Genomic DNA, 6,806 nt, shown 5'->3' with positions numbered 1-6,806 from the left:
GTTTTTGTTGTTCCTCTTAAGGAACAACAGTTGTTCCACCTAAGGAACAACACTTTTTGAGTGTATTTTTCGTTGTTTCTCTTAAAGAACAACACATTTTTTTTCTTTTAGAGTTTTTGTGAATAATGTTTCACTCTTCATGATCCTTTCAAGGTAAAGATAAAAATTTATGCAAGGACACAAAACTTAGTGGTTACTGAAATAAGAAAATCAAAGAAAAAAATTGTCATCTTTAAAGAGATTGCTTTATATTGATAAGAAAAAGGAAAGGACACAACTATCTATATCACTTTTCTGTCTTTACCTTCACTAAAACTTAATTTTATTGATTATTTTTATCATGTTGGTTCTTCCCTAATTCTCATAATTCTCATTGATTATTATTATTGAATAAGAATAAGGGCATATTTTCCTCTATTGAGATGTTCATACTTCTTCCACCATCCCTACTCTTAAGGAGTGTTGAGCCATCCTCTACATATAAATAGGAAGTGCTATATAAAATAAAAGGAAATGAAAGAAAAAATATATCTAGATGATTACTAACAAGTCTATGATTTGTCAGATGGAGGCTAGGGGGTCTCATCAAGAGCCAACCTACCATGATCATAAGGAAGCAGTGAAGTGGCCACTATGGCCACCACCTTAGTGATATGATCGAAGGGGCACATCAGAAAAATAAAAGTCCTTGGAACTGGAGGTATCATCATGAGCTGACCTGCCCACCTTTCACTCCTTCCTAATGAATGGCATTGTGATTTAACTGGTTACCAAGCCAGCTCAATGGCCTCCATTCTGACATCACAAAGCACTTTCCTAGGCATACATAAAGGATTATGGTTCCAAGGGTGAAAAAGCAACTTTGTCAAGGTTATAAACACTTGTGGGCAATAGAGCTCTACTGATGGTATTGGAGTCATATTTTTCAACATCAATAGTAATTATACACCCTTTTCTTATTTGTTTATCTTTATTTGAAAAGATATTATGTTCCCAATTCCTTTTGAACCTTTTATGCATGAAATATCGTTTAAAAAGTCAATCATAACGGTTTAAGTGGCATAATGACAGCATAAGCATTTTACCTACGTCAGCTGTCCTTTTCCCTTTTTCACATCACTCCATAGCATCTCCATATCTATTCACGATTTTCATCATAAGCCTCAATTTCAGCAACTCGATAATTTTGTGATCTTGTCATGAATACGTACACCTTTCCCTTTTTATATTGTACGATTGTTGTCCAGTACGTTGCTCCTCCATTTAACTGGTCAAGGACGACCTATCATATTTCAGGGGGGCGCAGGTGACTTCCAAAATACTCCTGCATATGTGTCAGTTTCCTATTTGGAGGTACTAGACTGCATCAGATCCCATAATGGCAAGTTTTAATGGTATTGATGTTAAAAAAGGGATATTATTCGATATGCACAGTTCGCTGTTCCATTGTTATCTCTGTGTATTGCTGTGTAAAATTAATAGTGTGTAGAACTTAGACGAAATGGGAGGTTGATCAGTATGCAATGACCCACAGGTACTAACAGTTTCCGATGCTACACGAGAAATTTTGATAAGAGCAGGATGGATAGCCTATTTTACACGACTACAGCAACCCCATGAAACTATGGCTATCAAATGTTTTCAGAATTTTCAGGATGATCATTCTGTAATAAGAGGAAGGTGAATAGCAGTGACAGATACAATAATTGAAGAGGTATCTGGACTACCAACAGTTGGACCCATATGGATACATAAGAAATTGAGGCTTCAAGATGCCATGGCCACCTTTTGGGATGAGGGACAGAACCTGATCATTAAAGGAAAGGGAGTCCAACCTTCATCTCTGGGAGAACCATGAACGAAACTAGCTAGAGTAGTGCAGAGCTACATTACATGTGACAGGAGAAAGGATGTGGTAAGATCATGCCACCTCTAATTATTATCAGTACTAAAACAGAAATGTGTCGTAAATTTGCCTGCATATTTAAATTTTTTGCTGCGTGATGCTGCTCAGAGCATACAGAAATCCTATCATATAGGCACTATAGTGAGCCACCATCATTTAATTTGATTCATAGTAAGTTATAGCCTTGCTCAGCAACAAACGAGTTGGGAAGAATTGGTGTTTTCTATAGACAGGGGACTAGATTTACCTGCCCCAAAAAGAAAATGAACCACCAGCACAACAAACAGACCTCCAAAACGCAGACAGTCCTCCAGATTAAGAACAGGCAGGGGAATGTTTAAGAACCTCCAGGGTAGCAGCAACCAACCCTTAGAATTACATAGTTCTGAAAACGAGAAACCCTTACAACTTGAAGGAAGGGATAACCAAGAATCAGAATTGGAGGAAGAAACTGAGCACACTAGTGAAGAAGAGAGGGAGGAAGCGAACTTCCCTTAACTCCCATCGCAAGTACACCACAAAGCCCGTTGCAGGAGGATGAATTGGCTCAGATTTTGGCCAATATGAGTGAGTATATTCAGCCCCAAAGTCTACTCAACCTCAATACTGAGGCAGAGAAATCATAGAAACACTCTGCCCACAGCAAGAACACAACAGAGGAAATAAATGATGAGGAATAAGCAAGAGAAAAAGCCACTCAGGAAGTGGCAGACCAAACTAGGGTTACCTCTCTAGAGCAACCTAGTCCGAATAATGCGAACACTGAAGAGATGCTCCAAACGAAGGATATGGAAACTAGCCGGGCAAAGGCGCAACCCTTGAAGAACAAAATCCAGTTGAGCAGCCAAGCCCAGAAAGAATAGAAACAGTTAAGGAAACAATTGTTCCTCCCAAGAAGAAGAAGATCAAAATTAAGAGGCCGCGAAAGGAACAGCAAAAGTTGCAAAATTTGGTGAAACAACTCAGATGAAATATAAGGACACTGAAAAGGGGGAAATCTAAAGAAGAACCACGAAAACAGTGGATGCAGCTATCGAAACAGAACTCCATGATACATGGGCCACAAAGACTCAAACTGAGCCCATATTTACTCAAAATGATAAGGAACAACAAGTAGCACAGACTTCATGCACTCCATTCCATGATAAAGAGACACAGACTATAGGCACTCAGTATTGAAATAAGAGTACCCAGATAGATCTTCAACCCAAAGATGTTTTGATGGACAACAACCCTGGTGTGGCAAAACTCTGAGAGGATCTGGCAAAGACTCAATGGACTATAGAGAAGCTTGAGGAAGAGATTGTTCCTCAGAAGAAATACCAAGAATTACAACAGAAATTAAGGAACATCAATGCATCAGAGAACAAAGCCTTTGATAAATATCGGAGGGCAGAAGAAAAAGTTGAAGAGGTGAAGAACAGACTGAAAATAGTCATGAGTCAAATGGATACTCCATGTTCTTTATATACAAATGTTCTAGCATGTAGGTCCTCTGCCAAAAACTATGCTTTATTTTTGTTAGAAATATATTTACAATTAAAAATTAAGGTTGTTAAGGCAGGGAAACCTATAGAATTAAAAATTGTTGATTATTTTATAAACTATTGTAAACACCATGGAGTAAAAGTTCAACAATTACTCTATGAATTTTATTTACATAATTTTATATTGGAGGAAATGGAGAAGAATCCTAGTCCTTTTATGGGTGATGTATAGTTTCAAGCATTTATTTCATTTGTTGTTAACCAGTTAAAGTGGCTCAAGGCCCATAACACTTTTCAGAGACAAGAAAATGGGTTAGACCTTTGGGTTAGGGGTGAATCGAAAAACCCATTACAACTGTTGGCTAAACATAAAAGCCTAATGAAAAAGGAGGGAGTGATCTAGACCTTGAGACCCATCCACAAAGAAATTGTCCAACAAGGGGTAGAATATTTCCTCTCTATCAAGGACAATTTCTTGGCAACAACTAAATTCAGATGGAAGAATTCCAATCAGAATATATAGGACAAAGGGCCATTCAACTACAAAAACTTTAAGTTAGCTACAGATCGTCTGGTTACCTATAGTAACCTCATCTTGAGGGAAGGCCCGTATTGGCTTGGTTGTAGGTTTTGAAGCCCTATTATCTGGTATCCTACAAAAGGGTATAAGGCCATATATGAATTTATTGAAGGAAAACTAGGGTCCATATTTGAAGTTTTAGCTACAAATCATGATTTTAGACTACTTCATGACAATCCCTCTCCAGCCTATTCTTTGACTACTTTGCATGCAAATTATATGGTTTTCATGAGGGCATGAAAAAGGGTAAGCAGGGGGTGTGTTGAGCTATGGAAAAGGTATGAATTTGACATTTATTTCCTTATATTTTTCTTTAATCATAACTCCTTTATGTTCTAAGATAGTGATATATCAAAGAATTATAGCGAAAACTAAGTTAGTGATCATTGAAAATTAGTTAATTATTGTCTTTTTCCATGCAGGAAATAGAAGAAATGGAAAATTACCATTCTGAAGGAAAAGACAAAACAGAGTAACTATTGTTCCTTCACCAGGAAGCCGTATCCAGACAAGCAGATCAAGATCGAAGCACATAGTTAAGGATAAGAACAAAAAATCACAACATCAGCACAAAAAGACAAAGGGTTGACTGGAGTTAGAAGATGGAGAGGATCCCTCAAGATCTCTTGATCCTGAGGGATCGTTGTTTCAAAGTCTATCTGATATTTCTTTTTTTATCTGCCTAGCCTATAAAAGGGACATCACTTCTAAAGATTGGGGATTCATGGTCGTTATTGAGAACTCACTGTTTTATTTCCACTTTGATGATCGACTCTCGTTGATTAAAACAGACTATGATTTCTTGTAAACATTTTCGCATATGATTAATACATAAGTTGGTTGTTGTTCCATTCTTCTATACTGATGGTGGTTAAGAGCCCGACCCTGGTGGATCCACTTTCTATCTGTACCATTACTGTACAATTGCAGTCGTGTGATGGTTTTGTTTCATTTTCGTTTATTTGAATCGCATTGCTTTATTGTTCTTTCTTCAAGATTTTATGAATTGTTTGATTATATATGGTGTAACTGAATCACGTTGTCGTTCCTTTTCATCATAATAAGATTATCACTCTCTGCAAACTATATTGTTATGCTATTCATTTCAATTATAAAGCTTCGCTATTCATTCCAGTAAATTGACTTTGCTGTTCATTATAAATTGTTGTTCATTTCTACTAAATAGTATTGTTGTTCATTTCTTTTCTACAAGTATTTGGCTTTGCTTTTAGCATTATTACAGTTAGTGTATTTATTCCATTTCTATTAGCAACATTTTTTATTTAATTCCTTGTCATTTCCAATCAGTCACTTTAGTGTGGAGTGTGAGATCAACAACTGTAAAGGACATTGGCTATTACTGTCAAAGTTCTCAGATTGAGGATCTTGTTTATGTTTGGTTTCATTTACATCAGTTGACAAAGGAAAGAGTTATTGCTATTGCCTCCTTGACTAATAATTGTTGATTTCCTAAGTGAATGATTTAGTTTCAAGCGTTGAGTTTCTTTTAATTGCAGGTAGGTTTTATTTCAAGCATCTGTTTACTCTTGTATTTGAAGCGCCGTACTGCGAATTGGAAAACATTACTCTTGGATTAAATTGACGCCTCAGACTGAGTACACTCTTGAAATAGGAAAATCGTACCTGGATTGATAATTAATCTAGGATAAATAAGAGTTAAAAAGACACCTTTTGTACCTCAACAAAAGGTATAGTCCATCTGCTTTTTGTTCAAATTTTTCTTTATCTATTACTGATGATGATCCCAGAACTGTGAAGGAAGTAGTACATTCAGAGGATGGAAAACTCTGGAAAGAGGTCATGGTTGATGAAATGGCATCTTTGCACAAAAATGAGGCATGGGATCTGGTGGAGTTTCCAGCCAGAAGGAAACCCATTGGCAGCAAATGGGTGTTCAAGAAGAATACAAATTCATAAGGAAAGGTGGAGAAATACAAAGCTCGATTGGTAACAAAAGGTTATTCCTAGGTGCCGGGAATTGATTTCGGTGATATTTTTTCTCCTGTTGCCAAGGTAACTTCTATTAGATTACTTTTATCTGTTGATGCTACTTTTTATTTCAGGGTAGAACAGATGGATGTGAAGACAACATTTCTTCATGGGGATCTGGAAGAGGAAATCTACATGAAGCAACCTAAAGGCTTTGCGGTGAAGGGTAAGAAAGAACTGGTATGCAAGTTAAAGAAGTCTTTGTATGGGTTAAAACAGTCACCAAGGATCTGGTATCAGGAATTTGATACATTTACACAGGCACTTGGCTTCACCAGAAGAAAAGCAGATCACTGTGTGTATTTTAAATTAATTGGTGGTCGTGCTATTTATTTGGTCTTGTATGTGGATGATATGTTGCTGGTTGGAAATGACAAAGAAATTATCCAGGATTTGAAAACCCAATTGTCCTCCAAATTCAACATGAAAGATCTTGGTGCTGCAAACTATATTTTGGGCATGGAAATTAAAAGAGATCAGGAAAAGAGGAAGCTCTGGTTAAACCAAAGGAAGTATGTTGAGACAATATTACAAAGAGTTAATATGCAGGATAGTAAACCGGTGAAGGTTCCTATTCTTGTAGTTGTAAAGTTATTTGCTGAACAGTGTCCCAAGAGACAAGATGAGGAAGAGGACATGTCCCGTGTTCCATATGCAAGTGCATTCGGTAGCCTGATGTATGCAATGGTTTGTACTAGACTAGACATTGCACATGCAGTGGGAGTATTGAGTAGGTTTATGTCAAAATGAGGAAAGGAGCATTGGATAGCAGTGAAGCGGTTTGTCAGCTGTTTGCGTGGCACTATTGATTATGGTTTGTGCT

Source organism: Pinus tabuliformis, chromosome 3_1 (genome assembly GCF_031772625.1).
Source record: "Pinus tabuliformis cultivar Carrire ecotype Pingquan chromosome 3_1, CPIR1, whole genome shotgun sequence".
Taxonomy (NCBI): Eukaryota; Viridiplantae; Streptophyta; class Pinopsida; order Pinales; family Pinaceae; genus Pinus; species Pinus tabuliformis.
This window is presented reverse-complemented; position numbering follows the sequence as displayed.